At 38.8% G+C, this 22,375-nt stretch overlaps 1 long non-coding RNA gene across 1 annotated transcript in view; it reads right to left on the bottom strand.

Moving 5' to 3' along the window:
- LOC124081273 (uncharacterized) overlaps nt 1–22,375 on the bottom strand; it is a 135,968-nt gene that overhangs the window by 44,953 nt on the left and 68,640 nt on the right. Inside the window, exon 4 of the long non-coding RNA XR_006848002.2 lies at nt 3,514–3,642. This is a non-coding gene — a long non-coding RNA (uncharacterized LOC124081273). The remainder of the gene's footprint in view (nt 1–3,513; nt 3,643–22,375) is intronic.

Below are 22,375 nucleotides of genomic sequence, written 5' to 3'. Positions count from 1 at the left end.
ATCCAACTCAGCAGGCCCTCTGTCTCCGTTATGGAGACTTTGATGGAAAGGCATGGGGATTTTCAGGTGTTAAAGTGGCCACCAGAGGGAGGTAAGTTTGAAGGATGTACCAGACCTCAGATCTATGTAACCTCCCCGGAACAGACTTACACGGATCAGACAAGAAAATTCATAAATGTCACTGGAACTGCTAGTTCCAATGCCCCCAAATTGGTTCCTTCTTGTTACTGCAGTTCTGAATCTTAGCTTTTAAAAAAGATGAAGGGGGAAAAAAAAGGCATGGGTGTTTCAAACAAATATGAAAGCTTTAGGCACTAAATTTCCATATCCAAACTTAAGAACATTTATAATAATAAGCCATTTTTGGCCTTGTTCCTACATTTTGCCCTTTCATAGGACGAGATAAAGAATGAATGTAGAAAAGAAGAATTTTCTAATGTCGGAGTGGTTATCAACATATTCTAAATGGAAAGCTGAACGTTACAACTCTGCTATAGATGTGATCAAGGTCGATATAGGGGAAATTATGGTTCCTAAATTTTTGATACCAAGGAAATTCCAGGTATTCTTGATAAAAATCTCACCTGGTGACAACAACAACAACAAAAAAACCAATTTGTTTGTGTTAAGGTCTTAGTTCAAATGAAACCCTTTCTGAAAGGATGCCCCAGAACAACCACTCAAAATCACACACAGTCACCACCAACTATCATTCTCTAACTTCTTGCCCAGCTTTAGTTTGGGGATTATTTTTCTTATTTATTTTATTTTCCTTATCCATTTGTCTTACCTGCTTTCTTTTTCCATCTTTTTACCAGCCAACATAATACGTATTTGTTTATTGATGCATTGTCTCCTCCCACTGGAATATAAATACTGTGAGAACTTTGACCTCTTTGACATCTGTTTTTGTTCACTCATAGCTAGATCCCTGGTGCCTAGGACAGTGCTTGGCACAAAAATACTTGCTTAATAATCAATTAGTTAACACATATTTTAGAGAGAGAAAAATCTCTAGGCTAATTAAAGGAATAATTATGTCTGTAAATAAGCAACTATTAAGAGAAGTATAAAATTATCAGTGGAAATGGAAATATGTTTCTGCACATTTCCTGGGCTTCAGAGTTCAACCCAAATGAAGTCATGATCAGTGACTCCCATGTTTGTTTCATTCTGTTATGTTTCCAAATTGATAAAAATAAATCCTATTCTTTAGAGTCTCCTAGCCTGCTCTCCATCTTAGCTCCTTTCTTTTCTTAAAGGAAAATAAAAAAGACGGACCAAAAAAAAAAAAAAAAAAAAAAAACAGGTTGAGAAACATCAACACTAAAGTATCAGGGGAAATTTTGGCCTAATACAAGGGTCCTTACCTCTATATCCTCCCCCTTTTTTAAATTAGAAATTCATCTCCCAGATAATCAAGATGAGGCAAGGAGAGAATGGGGGGGGGGGGAATATATACTTAACAAAGGATCCCACCTTGAATTTATTAGCTTTGAAATGACCTCAATATGTAGGTCAGGAATAGAAATAATCCTTATGAGGATGGATAATTATAAGTAAAGATAATTAGATGGGAAATTATTTGTGTTAATACTTATATACATATGTGTGTGTATGTTTTTGTATGAGTGTGTGTGTGTGTGTGTGTGTAGTAAGAATATATGGTTACCTCTGTACACTTGCTCAAATATTATGTGCAGAGAAGGTACTGGCTAAGAATGTTCTGACCCTGAAGCCTGAGTGGGAGGTTTGGGTGTAGAAGTGCTTTATGTGTGATACTGAATGTATCAAAGTACAAGAAATCTAGGGAATATGGCCCCCAAAAGTAAATAATAGCCAATATTTATCAAATACTTTTTCTACATGACTTTAAAGAGTTAATTCTTTCAATTCACAACAACAAAATCTATGAGGTACTATTATCAACCCATTTTATAGATGAGAAAACTAAGGCTTAGAGAGGTTAAGTCCCTTATCCAAGATGACAGAACAAGCGGGAAGTGAAGTTGGTATTTGAACATGCATGGTCTTACTCCAGAACACATGTGCTTAGTCCCCCCCACATCTCCACACTCTGAGGAGAAGCTTTACCCATGATGGGTAGATGCACTAACTGCTGGGATCTGTCTCCACAGGCTGGGGCACATTCTAGCTATACCCAAGGGGTAGAGAAAAATCTTCATCAAAAAGGCAACCCCAGAAAGACCAGGCATTGACAATGTCCTCCATCCATCCAGATCGACAGAATGTGCTTCCTGTCCTGTGTTTCTTACCCCACTCCACACTGTCAGTTTCATGGTTGGCCTCCCCTCTGCTCTCTCCACCCTTTAGTTCAGCTGGATTTAAGGTAGAAAGAAAAGTAGGGAGATGGGGTAAGAAATAGAATTAGCAATAAGCCTTTCAAAGAGCCATAAACTACATTTCTTTTTATCTTTGAATCATCCTTGATTAACCTGAGGTTAAAAAATAAGTCGAAGAGTTGTCATTGGGATTTTAAAATTCTTTCAACACACATACACACACATTCTTTCAAAAATATATATCTATAAAATAATATGGTTTGACAAAGAACACAGTACCTGAAACTTTTATGATTTTCTTCATGTTTTCCCATTTCCATATGATAAAAAAAAAGGGAAGCATATTCCCACACTTAGTGATATATTCAGACAAGAGGGTCTTAGAAAAAATTCTAGAACTTCCTATGTTACAGCTTTATAAAGCATAGTTTTTTAAATTCATGTTCATAGAGCCATTGTCCTCAAACTATGCCCAGAGTAAGAGCAAGTGCTAGGCTTTCACCTGATTCCTTCCGACCCTTCACTTATCTAAACAAAAACAGCAACAAAAAATAGTTAGGAATCAAAATGATATGAAATTGTATCACTGAGGGCGTGGAGGGCATCCATGTCTTCCCTGAGGAATGAAGGATTTATTACCTCTTTATTACCTGAGAACACTATGGGCATTGCATTAGCCAAAGTCACCTTGCCCAAGCTGATGCACCCTTTCCAGAACAGGCCCCATGCAATGACTACTAGTTGTTGAGTAGAAAATCCCAGCTCTCTCACCCCAATCCGAGACAAGTCTACAGGGTTATCCCAGCTTGGAAACTTCTGTAACACATCTGTTCTATTGAGGTTCCCCACAGTCAGTTTCTTCCTCTGACTGATCCTCCTTTCTTCCCTTCTTTCTCTTTCTTTCTACAAGGGTTGACCCTAAGAGCATTTTTTGATTCTAGTCTCACATATTTCAGACTCTGTCTCAGAGTTGGTTTCCCAGAAACTTAGCCCACTACACTATTATGCCAAAAATTGTAACTACCCTACATTTCCCAGTGGAAAATGTTTGAAATCAGTAAGTGACCCACACTTACCATGGTCATATCAGCTGGGAGACAAATAGAGATGACATCAGTGGCTCTCTACAAATGTTAAAATACCTGCAATCCAGTACTGTCCTTTAACCTGGGATCTTTGGAATAAGCTACACATATGTAGCAATTATTACCTTCCTCTTGACTCCTTAAGGTTCTATGTGGTTTCTCTTGTGAACATCATGGTGCACAGGAGGTAGTTCTGAAGATCACACTCCCAAGTAAGGATGTAGTAGTTCCAGTTGCTGTACATTTCCAACCATCTGGCAAAATTAGGAGAAACAACTTTCAGTTAAGGAATTGCCTTGCATCCTCTAATTTTTTCACATTTCCCCCAAATTTCCAATTAACTATAGAGGTTATATCTATATAGGAGATGAGGCTGATTCTACTTTTTTCCCTCTTCCTCTTCCTCCTCCTCCTCTTCCTCTTCTCCTTTTGTTTCAATTGTTATTACAGCTTCTCATCCTCTAACCCAGAAAATAAATTTACCAGAGACTAGACAAAAAGATATATTAAATAATACAGTCTTAATACAGCAAGTGGGGAGAGTTCTTGACTTTGTTTTTATATATAAAAACTTGTGGAAATCTTTAGATAAAATTTTTAGTTTTCCAACATTCAGGTCATTTAGTTAGTTAGCTATCTAGCTTTCCCTTTACTATTAATTTGTAGTTACAGCACACTATAGTCAAAAAATAGAGTCTTACAAAGTTGATCCTTTGAAATTTGTTAAGCTTCCTATTTGACTTATACTTGCTTGAAAATCACATATTTTAGATGTTTGTTCTGTAGCTTTTCTATTTGTTTTATCAGCTTCCAAGAGGTTTTTTGTTTCTGTTTTTGTTTTAAGTTTTAACCATCATTGTTTTACCTACATTCATTCTTAGGTCAATCAGTTGTTGCCTTTTATATTTTCAGGTCTTACTGTTAAAAGCATATATGTTCCTGATTTACTATGTTATATCTTCAACATATAATGTCCCTTGTTGTCCCTTATTATGTTATTCACCTTAAATTCTATTTGATTGGTACTGAGAGTACTTACCTATGATCTCTTTACTTCTTATATGCCTGGTATATTTTTTCCATTCTTTTATTGTCAATCCTTTTGTAGCCTTGTTTTTAGATCCTTATATTATTTATATCTCAGTTCTAAAAACAGGTCTTTTGATTGGTGACACTAAGCCATGTATCTGGATTATAAATACTATTCCATTAACATGTGCTATCTTACATGGTGCCATGTCCCATGCTTTCCTTTTATTTATTTATTTCCTTTCCTTGGTTTCCTCTAAATAGTTTACATTCTGTTGGTTTCAATGTCATAATCCTATAGGTATTGTTGTGGTGGCTGCTCCAACTTCTTAACCAGTACTTATACCCATTTTTCCTAACACTATCTAACACTAGTAAGTGTCTCTGTCTTCCCCTGAATAAGAACCTGTGCCTTCTCCTCTTCTTCTGATCTCTCCACACACCAATTCCAAAATGTCTAATGAATTTCATGTTTACACATGACTTATAAAATTTTTCTTGTTCCTTTCTACTATATACATCTCAAGGTTGTCATTTCTACAAAGTCTGGCCTTAAGTGAAGCAACTCTAACATATCTAGTTATTACCTCGTCATTTCTCTCCTTCCTGGAATTATGCCTATGATAAATGCACATTTTCCATGGTCAAATCCAACTTTAGCCCAGCTACCCTGTACCCCTGAGCCCTCCAAGGGAAGTGTATACAAAAGAATGCAAAGTAATAATTTCTGAATACTTTGAGTTCCTTCTTCTTAAGCAACTCAGACCTAATTAGGCAAAGCCAAAGTAGATTGTTTGTTCTTTCTATTACCTCTGCCTAACTTGGTCCTTCATCTTACCACAGAGGGGGAAGAAAGGTCCAAAAAGGGACATGCCAGCCATCCCAGGACATAGATTGCAGAGATAATCAGACACCAATAAGTGTATAAAGCAGGCATGGCCTGGAAGGCAGCAGCCCTTGGCCCTGAGAGATGACCCCAAAGAGGGTCAACTTGCAATTCCACATACCTGGAAAAGTAGAAAGACAAAGTGGGACCAAGCCCACCCTGGTATACTCCAGGCACATGACCTGACCAGGCATAGCTTCCTATCTCAAAGGTTGAAGTATTTAAAGGTATAGCTCAAAAACTGTGTATCAGCCACCAACTATTAATGGAAAGACACTGTTCCTGTCCCCAGAGGGATCACAGACAATTGGAGAAAATAGATGTATAGAAGATCATGAGATGTATAGCATAATGAAAAATTTTGCAAAACTCACCAATTCCCAAGAACAGTCCCTGGGACTTACCATCCCAGGAGGGCAAGAGCTATTGGGCAGGCAAGAAAGGAAAAGTACTTTCTTTTCTGGACTGATTCCCTAGCATGCAAAGCATTCCAAAGGCCTCCCTTCCTGCCCCCAAATTGTCTCTTTCACTTTTTACTAATGCTCAAAATTTCTTTCAGTGCAGACAAAGCCTGTCTTTCTGCAATTAGAGAAAACAAGCTTAAAATAGAAGTGCTGTGGGATGGTTAGCAGAGGGGAAATTAGGGCGAACCCATGTGTGAATGACTAACATCACATCATCGCCAGTTTTGATAGGGGACAGAGTTTAGTCATTCATAAGGCTTAAGATCCTGGAGGCCCCAAGAATCCCCACTAAAAGAAAACTGGAACACCAAAGAATGTGCAGACATGTGTCACGATGCTGTTTGGTGCGTGCTTCTGTTGATTTCTATGTTTGGAAAAAAACAATAGAACCGGAAAAGATATTGCCCATCACCTCTCCTCAAGTCACCCCAGAAGGGACCCTACCTTGGAATCTCAATCCATAGCATCTGGGATTGTAAATTCATATTCTGAATCCCACGAATCATAAATACCTCTCACCTAGCTCTTCATTCCCAACCTCTGCCAGAATGTTTCACGTTCCAATTCCTTCCTTAGTCGACTAATTTGTTCATGTTAACTGATTCGTAGAATGGCCCTTAAAATTCCTGCAAGGTGTCTCCAAGGACAATGACCATCTCTTGTGTCTTCCCATGCCTGCAATTATCTGATAATTCCTCCATCACATTAACTTTGTCTACAACCACTATTTTGGCTCCCCTCATTTGTCCCTTTCTACAAACAATTAGATCTCCACGTGGATAGACAGTTGGGCTAGAGGGTCCTTTGGGCAGGAGGGGTGAATATGATGCCTTTTACACGCCTTCAGAGCTCCAGCCTGGTTTAATAATCCCCAAGCACCACTTTGTGTGCCGCAAGGTATAAATATATGCTAATAGGAGGTCTGGCTCCTTGTCACAACACATTGCAGGCTGCATTCGTGCAAGATAAAATAAAAAGATTAGATGCAATCTTGAAGTCAATCAGAAAGCAAGAGGAAACCAAAAAAACGGAGCTCAGATTGTCAACAAGGAGAAGCAGAAAAATGACTTGAATCGAATTGCAGTTTATCTCGTTAAGCGTTAAAGGAAACCAATTTCTCTCAGAAATTGGAAGGCAATTTAAACATTTCTACAGTTTTACTAAAGTTTGAAAATTTCCAGTGAAAGAATAAGGTTTTCTTTATTTCTGCATATCTGACATTTTCCCTGTACTTTCAGGAACTAGAAGGGCCTAGATAAGAGGGTATTTAAAGAAAGGAGAGCACAGTTATCAGGAAGTAAGAGAAGAATCTATTAAAGAAATACTTGATTTCTTCAGCCCTTTCAGATTTCATGCCAAAAGACTTAAGGAAGCTAAAACTGTGCAGGAAAAGGCCAACTACAAAATCTGGTCTGGCGTTGGTTAAATCACTAGGCCGGATTCATTGACAAACAGAAAAGTCACATTCAACTTATGAAGGTCAAATACATTATACCAGTCTCAAAGCCCAGATACATTCTATTGAAGTGGATGATGTCACAAGCCAAAGGCACTGTTCACAATGAATTTAAAGTCTTATTTGATAAGCTCACTTCCCCATTCCTAGCAACATGAACATTTTGACAGTGACCTCTGTTTCACATTTTGGTTCTTACAGCTCCCTTCCATGCTGAAAAGTATAATTCTCCCTAACCATTGTATTCAATAGAAATCACTTAACCAGGTATGGTGGCACACTCCTGTAATCCAAGAGACTAGCGAGACCATGTCTCAAAATAAAAATAAAAAGGACTGGGGGTATAAGCCAGAGGTAAATTGCCCCTGGGCTCAATCCCCAGTAACAAAAAAAACAAAACAAAACAAAAAAACCTCACTAATTAAACCTCTATCTTCAGAGTTAAGACCAAACCTTTCCAACCCTATGGTCCATCTGGCAGTGATTTGCCAAACACAAGAAGACTTCTCCTCCCATGACATCCTGGGCAATGAGGTCTCAATGTTGCCAGAAATATCAGGGTTTAAATGACACATATTCATTCATGCAGTCTGTTAGTGGAAGAGGATCAACCAGAGTGACTAAAAGGGGCTCTCATACTTTATTCAGTTTACATTTATATTGTTCATCATCTTTTACACTGGAAAAAGTCAAGCATTCTTCTGTGATTTTAGAAAAAGTACTTTAAGGTATTTTGAGATACACAACCTAAAACTTTAGATTCATGCCTCTGAAAAACCACCAACTCCAATCCCTTAGGTGAACTTCATGGGCACTGATATGTATATGGTATGAAATGGACAAAGCTCAGAATGTAATATGCTAGACTAGTAGCTTTTGTCTTTCCTCATTGTTGTCACCACTCACTCATTCAGCTTGTGAACAGTTACTGAGCACTTACCACCTCACAGACTAACAAAGAAGTAAGATGTAAAGCTAAAATTTTCCTTGCGGAAGAGAAACAACAGTAAACAGCAGCTAGGATGGCCATTTGTTTTCCATTATTATGAGACAAAATCTCAGACAAGATTCATCAGAGAGAATATTCAGAAATAAAAAAGTATCTTTCCTGGTCTCTCTCACTTCTACTGACAACTTTTCCTTTTCAATAACTTGTTATGTGCCAGGAGCAAACAATATGAAATCCATTCCTAATGAGCAATAATTATAGCTTTAAGAAGCTGTACAATCAGTGTTCAGTGATTTCATTATTAGATAGCACCATAAATTATGCTAATGCTGATAACAGTTCTGGATGAGAGAGGTCCAGATCCGGGAGATTGCACTGAAATTATTTACATCCTCTATTTCTGAAACAATAGACCTGGCAATTTGAAAATCAGATGATCCGATTTATTCTGGCAGGACACACATGTTGCGTCAACCATAAAATTAAATAGGCTCCTATTTTTTCTTTTTAAAGTTTTTCTTCTATTACCTTGCATCTTACAAATCTCCTCTGAGATATTTCTAATTATTGTAATCTTGTTTCTAAAATTACCCAGTGATAGTAGCTGATGATGTCATATAATGAGGTTGGCTTCCGCCCACCCATGTCTTTATAAAAGCTAAACTTAAAAACGCAATGCCTAAAAAGTCACAATTGCCTGTCAGGATGCAGAAAGCGGGCAGCAAGCTATGATGCTAGGGAATTATTGCCTCTTTGTTTTAAATCCCAAGCTTTTAAGTGTTAGCTATGAACACAGTATCCCCAGATGGATGTTGAGAGCTGGCCTAAGTCTCCCAACTCTATCCTCCTACATCCTCCTATATTTGACCTTTCCCTTGAAATTTTTACACTTCAGTTAATAGCAACAAAATCTGCCTTTTTTTTTTTTTTTTTGAGTTCTAATTACACGCCTGACCCTGTGCAAAGGGGTTTGTATAGATGATGTCATTCAAATCTCATAAAAACCCTATGCAATGACTCTATGATTGTTATTCTGTAGATGACGAATAAAAGACCCAGCAGGAAAGGAAAAAAGAAAAAGAAAAAGAAAAAGAAAAGGCTGGGGCAGAAGGGAGGCAAAAGCTAATTTGCCGGAGAATACACAGTTGGTAAGTAGAAAGCCAGGATTCAAACCCAGGGAAACCTGAGACTGTTGCCCTTGGCAGAAATTGTGTGGAATCCAACACAAATCTGACTCTAAATACAGTTTTTCCTGAAGCCTCCTAAATGGCAGCAAAGGGGGAAGTTGTAGCATATAACATCTAGAAACACATCTTCAGAGTTCTCATTAAGGTTTTCCAAAGATGTGGAACAAATGAAGCACTTCACACTGCAAAGGATACCAATTGGTGCAACCACTTTGGAAAACTATTTGGCAGTTCCAACTAAAGCTAAATATACACATATATCTTATGACCCAGCAAGTGCATTTCTAGATATATACCAAACAAAAATGATGCATGCAGTCATGCTCACAGCAACATGGTTCAAAATTGTCCCCAAGATAGAAACAACCCAAATGGCCATTAATGTGGACAATGGGCATGTCTGTGGACAAATTAATTGGGACATATTTACCCAATGGAATACTCTACAAGAATAAAAATAATAGATTAATGACACATCCAAAAACATGTATAGATCTGACAGACATAATGCCAAGTGAAAGAATTTAGCAACACATACTACATGATTCCACAGCTATATAGTTTAAAAACATATCAAACTACTCTATCTATGAGGCTAGAATCATAATAATGATTACCCTTGGGGTATGAGGGAATACTCAGGGATAATGAAAATCTTCTATATCTTGATGTGGGTAGTAGTTACACCAGTGCATTCAAACGTAAAAATGCATTGAGCTGTGTTATGATTTGAATGTGAGGTGTCCCCCAAGGGCTCATGTGTGAGACAATGCAAGGTTTAGAGGTGAAATGATTAGGTTATGAGAGCCTTAACCTAATCAGTGAATTAATCCCCTGTATTAACTGGGTGATAACTATAGGTAGGTGAGGTGGGTCCCTGGGGGCATGCTTTGGGGTATATATTTGTCCTTTGTTTTTTAAAATCTTTCTCTTTTTTAAAAAAATGTTCTTTTTAGATATACATGACAGTATAGTATATTTTGACATATTATACATACATGGAGTATATTTTGTCATATTTTGTGTGTTTCTCTCTCTCTCTCTCTCTCTCTCTCTCCCTCTCCCTCTCCCTCTCCCTCTCTCTCTCCCCCTCTCTCTCCCTCTCTCCCTCTCTCCCTCTCTCTCTCCCCTTCCTGCTGCTTTCTTCCACCATGATGTTCTGCCTCACCTCAAGCCCCAGGGAATGGAGACTGAGACCTCTGAAACTGTGAGCCCCAAAATAAACTCTTTCTCCTTAAAATTGTTCTTGTCAGGCCTTTAGTCACAACATCAAAATAGTTGGCTAAAACAGCTTACCCCTAACATTTGTGTACTTTATATGAGTTATATCTCAATTTTTTAAATATTTTTTTAGTTGTAGTTGGATACAATATCTTTATTTTGTTTATTTATTTTTATGTGGTGCTGAGGATCGAACCCAGGGCCTTGCACATGCTAGGTAAGCACACTACCACTAAGCTACAACCCCAGCCCCTATATCTCAATTTTTAAAAATAAATGAACATCTTATTGGATCTCTTTGTCCTCCCAAATCCCAGTCACCATTACATTGGTTCCCCCAAATTCTTTTCTATTTCATCAAACTTCAGCTCCCCCTCTCCTTTCTCCCTCCACATACTCTCTACATTTAGTCTTTTCTATCCCACTGGTGCCTTTATGTCCTTTCCTAAATAAGTCAGTTTAGCTCCCTCAGGCACCTTCTTTTTCTCCTCTCTACCTCATTAGTATAATCAGCAAAATGAACATCCCAGCAGTCAAATAGACCAAACAACTCTCTTTAGAAGAACATTAGTGCATTTACACAGAGGGATCATAGCTATTTGTTTTGTTTTTAAATTATTTTTTAGTTAAAAGGACACAATACCTTTACTTTATTCATTTCTACGTGGTGCTGAGGATCGAACCCAGGGCCTCACACATGCTAGGCAAGCGCTCTACGGCTGAGCCACAACTCCAGCCCCCATAGTTATTTGTTTCTATACCCTCTAAGAGAGGATGAGCTTCCTGAGGGTGGGGGCTACATATCCCAGATGACTGGTAAATGCCGAGTTGTATTCAATGAGCGCTTATTCTACACTTAAAGTTATGAAGCCTCCGTGTTCTCTAAGTTCTCATCACCCATTCCAGAGATGCCTGTAATGGACTATTGATTAAGGTAATAAACAAGGTTACTTGGAGATGAGATTAAAAAAAAATCCTAGCTTTTAGAAGCATTTGCCTGGAAATTACAAGAAAAATGCAAGATGGCTTTAGTTATCTCAGGTCATGTTTATTACTTTTTTTCTTGAACTTATTGTCTTCTACCAAACAGGCATAACCAGGCAATTCCATGGTCAAGAGGGAATAGAACAATAATTCCTTTGGAATATATATGGGGGAAAAGATAAGATGCTTAAACAAACTATTAAATTGTCTAACCCCTGAAAATGTAAAAACAAGCCAGGAAAACCATACTGGCATCCATTTTCTTGGTTTTGAACTCAGCAGAGCCTAGAAAGGTAATCAGTTCTAAGCTTGGGTAGGGGCTTAGATGTGAGCACCTCATAGGAAAAGCCTTATCTTTTGAATATGGAATACACCAGCTATCAATCACCAAAGAACCTCAAAGTTAAAAATCAGGAGGGCAAGGGAACAAAACAAAGATGAAAGGACGAGTTCAGCCTATTACTTATCAAGGAAGGGTGGCTTGGAAGTCCATTTTAAAAGTCTGTGCCAGACCAGACTGGAGAAAAAATCTTTTGTTCAAAGACCTCACCCGTATAGAAATGAATGAAATAAAAAGTTTGAGGTTCATGTAAGGGTCCTCAGCTATTACACCACAGGTGTCAAAAGCCTATTTGAAGTATAATCCATTTTTCCATGTATTGATATATTATGGTGTTTATACAACATTCTCTCTCTCTCTCTCTCTCTCTCTCTCACACACACACACACACACACACACACACACACACACACACATTTCCATGTTTAGAAAGAGAATGTACCATTCCTTCCTTCCCAGTCCTCCCGGATAGCCACCTCAGTTGGATGACTTTTGTATAAATACAGAAGTTAGCTGCTAAGAAAGGCACCTTCACTTCTTAGAAAAGTATTCCTGTGTTTATCTTCTGGTAGGCCTGTGCTTGCTAGACATAAACCATTCCTCATCAGCAACAAGTAGAGGTTTATTTTTGTCATTCATAAAATAAACCAGGTCCCGGCCAAAGGAAATGACTCTTGGAGGCAGCCCCGTCATAGAAGTGCTGTAGAAGTTACAAATGGCTCTGTGGCCCAGGCCATAAACAGTCTTTAAAAAGGCTGGTGCTGAGCTGTTGATATTAAAAATCACCTCATTAATTATGTTTGTAAACAATGCAGCTGTCTGTGCTTGCAAGCTGGCTTCCTCAGCATAATAATATTTGTAACAATAATAACCATCATTTCAAGCATAGCAATAAATAGTCGATCCAAGAACCTCAAGTGAAATCACATCTGGGAGCTGCCACCTGGTCATTCAAAATACTTCCTCAGAAGGTAGGAAGGTTGTTGCTTGTTTTCTACTCACAAGGCACTTTATCAGCATCGAGTACTCTACTAGAATATTCTCCATCTCATTATTTGAAAAGGACAGGTCAATAGCTAGGATGAGAAGAGTAACAAATCCAAGAGGAAAGCTAAGAGATAAAAGAAGTGGAGGAGTTGACCAGAAAATGGTGTCATGTGTCAGAGGGCATCATGGGAAAAAGACCAATCCTCTTGTGAAGGATGAGTGAGGTTAGGATGGCACCTCAGGATATAGGTTAACCAGCCATACCTTCTTGGTACTTGTTCAGTTATACTTTCATCCTACAAAAATACATCAAATACCTACTATGTGCCAGGTGTGCACAGAGGTGCTGGAGAAAATTCACAGGCAGATATCCATTTTAGATGCCTGTTGGTGATGTCATTGAGACATACCTGAAGGGTTACATAATTTATAATCTAAGTGACTTGGTATTTATTTTCTTTTAAGTCCTATCTTCATAGAATATACTTCTCAAGTCAGCCCAGCTGTTAATAACTCTTAATATTGATAAAAGCAAGAAGAAAATATGTTTTTGTGTAACACAGGTAAGCTAGAATTACTAGACCTCTTTCCACATGAGAGGACAACACCTTCATACCTCATTTCTGCCTCCTCCACATGTAAATTTTAATTCTAAACTTCACCGGAGAGAGATAAATGTGGTATCCAATTCCAAAGCATTACCCATTTTCTCTGTCTCTGTCCCTCTCTTTCCTCTCTCACTCTGTGTATATATTAATTTTATAGATCTTTTTATTGTCTGAACTACACTGGTTGCGTGAGAAGCAGAACAATAGGCCAAGAAGTTCCATTTCACACATGCCATCCTTATAATTCAAATAGGACAATAAAAAGAGAGAGAGAAAGAGAGAGATCTATAAACTGGTGATAAATCAGTGTCCTAAACCAAATTAACCATCGAAATAGATTATCATAAAAATAACGCCATGAAAAATATTCTTCACCTTCCTGGTTCAGCTGCCTATAATGGAGAGAGGGAGGGAGGCTGTGTGTGTGTGTGTGTGTGTGTGTGTGTGTGTGTACGTGCCACACACATATCTGCAGGCCTGCTTACACAGGCCAGGCATGTGCACGCATGTGCACACACACATTCTCATAAAGAGACATAGGCTACTTGCTCCTCCAATAGCAGGAGAGGGCAAAGAAACCACAGGACAGATCATTAGCATTTCCCAGTTCCTAATGCTCAGCTTTCACTCAGTATGATAAATAATAATAACCATGTGCCAAGCATTATGTTGGAAACTGAATATACAAAATGAGCTAAAGTGGACATAATCTTTGTCCTTATAAAACTTCGAGTCAGAGCAGAACAGGTAGACATGAATCAAATAACTGCACAGAAAGATTTTGTAACTATAAATCCTGATAGATACCACTAAGAAAAGGCATTTATCTGCTATAAGAGCAATGAACAAGGAACCCAACCTAATCTGAGGTCAGAAACACACTGGTCTTTGAGTCAAAGAACCAGTAGAGGGTAGAGAGATAAAAGTGACCCACAAGTGAGCAACATCCCACATCAATAGGAAAAAAAAAAAATAACATAATTCTTTTGCTGGAGAAGGTTGAGAAAGGATAGATGAGGAAATGTGATTGGGACCACAGACAACGAGAAGAAGGGGAACGTTCCAGACAGAAAGAACCAAAGATGAGTTGGGCAGGAGAGATGGTACATCCGAGATTGGGAAGAAAGTCACAAAAGGAAAAGAGCAAGGGGAGAGTCATGCCAGATGAGACAGAATCCAGGTCAAGCAGAATATGAATATGGGACACGATGATGGTAGGAGACATTAGCTTTTCCTCTTTCAAAAATTCACTTTGTTTCCATGCAGAGAACTAGTTGACTTGAGGGAAGGAAGATGTTAGGAAGACATTATCAGTTCTCTTACCAGACCTCCACAGAAATCCAGGCAAGAGATTGGCCCAGGAATCTAACACTAATTAGCTGTGTGACCTTGGATAATTTGCTTCACCCCTTTAAGCCTCAAATTCCCCACCTGTAAAATGGCAATAATAATGGTTTTAGTGGGGATTAAATGAGATCATGCCTGTAGAGCACCCGGCCCACTGTAAGCCTTCAATAAATGTTAGCTATTGGTGGTGCTAGAGATGGAGAGAAATAGACAGATTAGAGAGATATAAATAGTCCACCAGCAAGAAACAGCCCTACCTAATTCATCACTGGGACAAGTAAGACACATTTTCTTTGATAGGAGACAGGTCAGAGAGAAATAAATGGGGAAAAGCAATTGGTGCCAATCTGAGAAGTTTCCCAAATTTGAAGCAATTCTTGTTCCTTATTATAAGCACTACCAGTAATATTTAAGCTGTGAAAGGTATCTGAGACTATTTAGAAAAGTAATTACTAAAAATGTTCAAGTAATATCTCCAATAAGCTTCACCCAGCAGTAACAAAAATGTTACAGAAAAGTAAATAATTTTCCCAAGGTCATGGGGTTATTAATGGCTGAAGCCAGGCATGGAACCTGGGTTGAACTCCAAGTTGATACCTACTCCAGAAGGGGGCCCAGTCTCCTGAGTCCAAACACAATCCCTTCCTTCTAGAAGCTTCCAGACCAGTCAGAAAAACAAACGGCAACTCCCAAGAAATAAGGTACAATTGAAGTCCAATTCTGTAGTTTACATTGAATATTACAGTGACACTATAAATTGTCTCCATGTTTGGTAAACAGCATCAAACTAATTTTATAGCACTATAAAATAGTTCTTGCCCTTGAACCTAATAGCATCCCTTTGAGGGCATTATCAAAAACCATACAGGGAGTTAAATAAACAAAAGCAGTATTATTTGTCAATTGCCAAAGGCAATTGTTATTTACTTTTAAAGCAAGTTGGATGATAGGCTATTTGCATATCTGAAACTTCTAAGGCAGTAAGAAAAAAAAATTATCCTCTGTATTAACCACAGACTCAAGGTCTGAGAGCCTTCCTTAATTAAATCAAACTGCTTTGCCACAGCTTTAGGTAAAACCTACTTGTGGGAAGCTTAAAGTAATTGATCCTGAAATTAAGCACTCTTTCCAAATCTGGGCATAGGACTTTTGGTGTTCCTCCAACAAAAAAACTCACAGAAACCAGAACTGGTTTCCCCCAGCTGATCCTTAAGGGCATCCCCTTTAAACTTGCCAGCCTCCTCCAATAGGAGATAAAATCATGCAGGGGTATGGATTAGCTATCATGTCATTATAGCAGCCACAGCCGTCTGTTACAGGTAAATTGCTAGGCAATGTAATAACAATGCAGTTTATTTACTGTGCAGGGTGCTTATCTACAGAAATGTTCCCGACAAACAAAGAAAGGCACAGCTAAACACCTTCTCTCTAGAATTACAGACTGAAGCTATGCCAGCATCTTCAGAGAATAAAAATGCTAAATAATCCCTGTATAAACAGAGTCCCTAAAAACACAAAGCATTTCCTAACAGAGGAAGCAGAAAAAGGCAACCAGTGTCTGAATGTCTACAAGGTCTTTCTCAGGTTCCCATCCCTATCAACTAAATCACATCCCAAGAAGAGGAGGACCCAAAGAATGATCAGGCTAAATCCAGACTCAGAGTTTGCATTATTATTAAATGAGGAGGAAGAAGAGGGAATCTGCTGATCATCTACCCCTCACCTTTCAACATCATTTCTTTTAATTCTTGAAGTGACCCTATAAGGTAAGTCCTACTGTTACCCTCATTCAACAAAAAGGTTCACAGGAAAGAACCTTTGCTCTAAACTCTTTTGACTGGAAGTTCAAAATCAGGTCTTCCTCAGTCCAAAACCAGAGCTATCAACCTGTACACTAGACTGTTCTCAAGAACTTGACCGCCTTGACTGGGTTTGGACTGAGCATACAGGACTCCTGTCCTCCTTTCCCTGTCATTGGTGCCCTGACGCCCATGTGCATCCCGGGGGCTCACGCTTTGTGCTCTGCACTGAAGGCCAGGAATATAAAGGGCACTGTTTTACTGAAAACCTAGTAGATGCCTCTAACACGCAGCTTCCCATGAATAGAATAAATGAATTACTGAATGAAGGAATGAAGAAATCCAATTAAGGAGTCCAGGATGCCGCCTGAAGAGACACGACTGGAATGTGATTGTTCTAAAAGAAAGCTATAACTTAATCAATAAGATTAACATATCTGAAGAAAGAATGTGTCCAAAGAAGGAAGGCAGTCTGCCCAGAGTTCAGAAAAATGGAGCACTATTGAATTTGGCAGTGTTTATCCAATTGTGCCCAAGGGAGAGAGGGAGTGTATTTGGTGATCAATAGCAAGATGTTCCAAGATTGTTTAGTTCATGTCAGTAGTCTTGGTAAGCCTACTGTGTGCTGTGGTGTGTAACAGGCACTGTGCTAAACACACACACACACACACACACACACCACAGAGTTCCTACAGTGAGGAAACTGCAATGATAGTGGCAATAAAACAGCATATAGACAGTTCTTAAATGCTCAGCTTCAAAAGAGGTATGTGAAGGGTATTCACAGAGTATAGACAAAAGAGACTTAGTCCAAGTTGAGGAAGCCTTCATTAAATGACCTTTGAAGCTGTGTTTCAACAAATGAACAGGTGTTGTATAAGCCATTAAACACACACACACACAAATGGTAGGCAGGAGAACCAGAAGTTGTTTACATCACAACAGGATGGAGATAAAAGTTTTAGTCAAGGAACAGAAGATGACGTATGCTAAGTACCTGACATTTGTCCTCAGGGATGCAAGGACCCACTGAAAAATGTTAGTTGAAGAGTATTAAGATCAACTTGCATTTTTAGAAAGACCTTTCTGGCAAGAATATAAACAATGGTTGTTGGGCTGGGGATGTGGCTCAAGCGGTAGCATACTTGCCTGGTATGCGTGCGGCCCGGGTTCGATCCTCAGCACCACATACAAACAAAGATGTTGTGTCCGCGGAAAACTAAAAAAAATAAATATTTAAATTCTCTCTCTCTCTCTCTCTCTCTCTCTCTCTCTCTCTCTCTCTCTAAAAAAAAAAAAAAAAAAAAAAAAAAAACAATGGATGTAAATGGGGAAAGGCCAAGGAGGCCTAGATAGCAGTTACGCAGTTACTGTCAAAGTCCCTGATGAAGGTATGTCCTAGGTCAATGGTCACCAGGATAATGAAGAAGAGCGAAAACTCAATGTTCAGAAATGATGCTACTGACTAGCTGGATGGGAAGAAGGAAGGTAGAAATCAAGGATCATTCTGAGATTCTGACTTGGATGTGACGTTAATGGTTGAGTAGATGGAAAGGATGGAGGAAAGATGAAGAATCTAACATGATTCTAAGCTGCTGGCTTGAGTGACCAAGTTGACAGTGAAACTATGACCTGAGATAGGAAATATCTGTTGAGGAGCAGCACATTGGATTTGGAAAATGAAGAAAATGAGTCTGGTTTTGAACATGTTGGGGTGCCCCTTGGACACACAAGGGAAGCAGTCTAGAGGGCAATTGGATATATAACTCTGAAACTCACAAGGGTCATGAGGGATAAAGATAAATATTTGAACATCATAAGCAAATAGTTGGGAGTTGAAACCATGGGAATAAAAGAGATAACCAAGGATGAATAGAAAGGTAGATGAGTGGATGGAAATAAGCTAAATGAGATTATACCACTTTAGCTAGCTTTAATTTTTTAAAAGTTGTAAAACCAATTTCACTTACCAAAAGGAAAAGAATCTGAAGATAGTGAAGGAAAATAAACTTTAGATAAATGTAGGGGGGTTGCCATAAAAGGTATTATTTCATAGAAGAGCACTCTAAGTTAAAAACATTTAATAAAAACATAAAGTGGTTAGTCATTTTTAAAAATCATCTTCCTGCTGAAACAGATGAGGAAATCAGTGCTCTCACACCTTCACCCATAGCCCCTGGTAGATATTATAACATTCATTTTCTACCTAGTTACCATAACTTCTACTTTGGCCTAGACTCAGTTCTTATATTTAAATGGATTAAAAGCTTATAGTCCTGTACTATGACTATTCCATTCCTGAGTCCTCTGTTTTGATTACCTCTTTCATGGATGACTCTTGTCAATGAGTAACTTTATTTTCCCAAGAAGTCTTTGTATATTCTATAATTCCTCAGTTTGTTACATAAGAACGTTTACCAGTTGTCTTCACATTTAACCAACATTTGGCTGGTTATGATATTCCTGAGTCACTCTGTTCCTCAGAAATGTGTAGACATTACTTCATTGAGTGAAAGCCAAAGCATAGCCAGATTTTTTCCTCTCAATAAGTGACTTGCAAAACCCATGTCTTCAACAAAATGGTGGAAGAAAGAAGACTCCATCTGTCAACAGGCTTGGTTCCTTTGTGTTTTGAGGTAGACAGATTTCTCTGGCAATAATGAAAGGCAATGTATAAAAGCTACAAGACTCATTAAATCTTCTCATCCTTCAAGGCTCTGCCCAATGTCCCTCACCATCCTATAAACCTTTCTGCTCCTTCCTTTCTAGGTAGAATTACTTTGTGTAATAAGTACATATAAGTTGTAGGTATGCTTGTTTTCTCACTAAATTATAAAGAGATTGAGAGGGGAACCATGTTTTCTTCGTTGTAACTCTACTTCTTATCACACTGCTAAAACTTAGTACAGGCTTAATTTAAATACTTACTAAATAATCTATCTATTCTCACTTTTCCCCTTGCATATTTAAGGGGCTCTTTAGAGCAGGTGTTCTCAAACTTCTGCATGAATAAGAATCATCTGGAAAACTAGCTAAACCATAGATGGTTAAGCCCTATCCACAGAGTTTATGATTTAGGAGATCTGGGGTGAGCTCAGGAATTTGTGTTTCTAACAAGTTCCAGGATGATGCTGATGTTCTTTATCCAGGCATTATGCTTTGAGAACCATTGGCTTAGAGCACCATTAGAAATAGATGGAACAAATCCCAGAGGCTCAGGAGACTGAAGCAGGAGGATCACCAGTTCAAAGCCAGCCTCAGCAAAAGTGAGGTACTAAGCAACTCAGTGAAACCCTATCTATAAATAAGACACAAAATAGGGTTGGAGATGTGACTCAGTGGTCAAGTATCTGTGAGTTCAATCTCTGGTACCACCACCCCCCACAAAAAAAGAAGTAGATGGAACAAATCTTTGAAACTAAGCATAAATGAAGTTTGGATAATGACTATGTGTACATCCAAAATCATCAAAATCTAGTGGACCATGTTATCCTTATATCATAAAACTAACCTAAGACCAAAAACGCACACAAGAAAAGATGTTTTATGATGTTTCTCATTAGTTTTTCTTTCTTGATTCATTTTATCACTCATGAATAAGTACCTTTAATCACTGTTACTATGATTCTGTAAGTATTATACTTTCTTAACAATTCTCATTAATTCAATGGTCAGGTGGGAGTATAAGCCCATAGGAAATTCATGTACTTTAAATCAAATTCTCTTTCAAAATAAAATAATAATGATCACTTAAAAATTCATCTCTCTCTCTTATTCTGTTTTCTCCGGCTTTTTATTCCCCTCCTGCCTTCTTATCTCCCATTGCACATAACACAATGGCGATTCTCACTGTATCAAGACTTTGCAAGCCACCACACATCCTTGCCATTTAGTCACTGGAGAGGATGGTCTGTGGCTCCCAGACTTCTAGCAACCTCTAAGTGGTGATTTTTGTACTCCTTTCCTTAAAGGGTTTAACTTCTCTGAGCACTAAATCTTCCCTGGGGTTTCTGCACTCTAACAGGTTTTGCAGTACACTAAAGTTGCATTGCAGTGCCACCTAGGGTCTGCTTCTGGTAAAGAAAGACCCAGAGCCAATCAATTCAGAACACTCACCACAGCTGGCTAAAGGGAGGTACAGCCTTTCTAGATTCAAATGGACTCTGTCTCTGTAAGAATATGTTCAGTATAAGGCCAAGGAGGCCTCCCATCCGGTATTCCATCTGGACCTATGTCATCTTAAACCATCATTTAAAGTGACGTCATTGGCTTGATTTTTTTGCTTCAACTTAGAATTTTAACTTTGAAGGGTTGTATCTAAAACAACTCCATAGCAAGAGACCTTCAGTGGTGAAGACGTAGAAGGAGAACATGAAAGCTCCCAGTTCTGCTTCTCATGGTTGAGACTGAATTTTGTTGAGATCTGTGGGTTAAGACAAAGCTTAGCCTGGTTAAGAAGCCAAATTGTAATAGAAAACTTGTGCACTCTGCATCCGGCAAGCAGCAGGCCACTTTAGAAGCCAAGGGTCCATTAGCTCTCATTTAATGTTTCTTCTCAGGCAGATAAGTATAGGCATCAAACACTCCGACCCTTTTATGACACATAAATCATAGGTCAGTGCCTTCCATGGAGATTCTTGTTTGCTAAGTAAGATAGTTACACCAGGAGAAAGAAACAACATTTCAACACACTTAGAGACCCAAGGGGATGAGCTCATTGCACAGGGCAGAGCCAGGAATTTGTCCCTGCAATTTAATGATTAAAACCTTTATCCTGCTTGAGAACTGGAGTATTGTGAACCTCCCACAGGCAGCAGATTGCACATAGAGCTGCCCTTGATCCCAGCCTGCCATTACCTTCTTTTTCTGAGGTTGTCTTCCACAGACCATGCTAAAGGGGGGGCAGGATATGAAACCCCATCTCTTGGCCAACCACTGATTAGACTGAGTTGGACCTTTTTCCACACTGAATCTGCAGAATCTCTCTATTGAGAGAGATCCATTTATACCAACAGGCTGAGAGACAGAGGCCTGGGAGCTGAACCATGTTAATCATGGGGTCCTAAGTAAAGGTCCATGAACATGGGCTGCATTCCTAGGCCTACTGGTGCTGCTTTCTGTGGATTCCATGATCCCTATGCCCAAAACCACCTGGAATGGATTAGGCTCTTTAGTACTCAAATTGCTATCTAAGAAACCATAAATATTAGACAGAACACACATCTAACCCAAGTTGGAATTTCCACCACTACTTCACTCTGTTGGGGCAATATCTCCACATTCTGCACTCAGTCCACCAATACTCCTATCCTCTAGCCAAAGGCAGGTGTTGGCTACTCCTTCAGGGAAGGGGTGAGGTCATGGGAAAGCAGTGGGGACCAGAGTGTGGTCCACAAAATGCTACCCACCCACAATCTGTTATTGGCCTGCAACAAGAAAAGCACAGAAACTGATGAGTAAGTGTTTGGGAACTATTACAATAATTTTTCAGGACAATTTAATATCTATCAAATCTAACTTTAAAACTCAGAGCTTGTATTCCCTATGTCTTTTCTTTCTCCATTTCTAGTATTTTACTTTTATTGTATTTTACAAAAATACAACAAAAAATTATCAGTGCATAAAAGGTTGGAAATTTAAGAATATATTCCCCTCCCCACTTTGGTCCAGGCCCCTTGGCCATTCAACAAACACAAAATCACTTGAAGAAGACAGGGATGTAGCTATCCT

Source organism: Marmota monax, unplaced genomic scaffold (genome assembly GCF_021218885.2).
Source record: "Marmota monax isolate L192 unplaced genomic scaffold, Marmota_monax_Labrador192_F-V1.1 WCK01_AAM20220418_F8-fsc00222, whole genome shotgun sequence".
Classification (NCBI taxonomy): domain Eukaryota; kingdom Metazoa; phylum Chordata; class Mammalia; order Rodentia; family Sciuridae; genus Marmota; species Marmota monax.
This window is presented reverse-complemented; position numbering and strand designations above follow the sequence as displayed.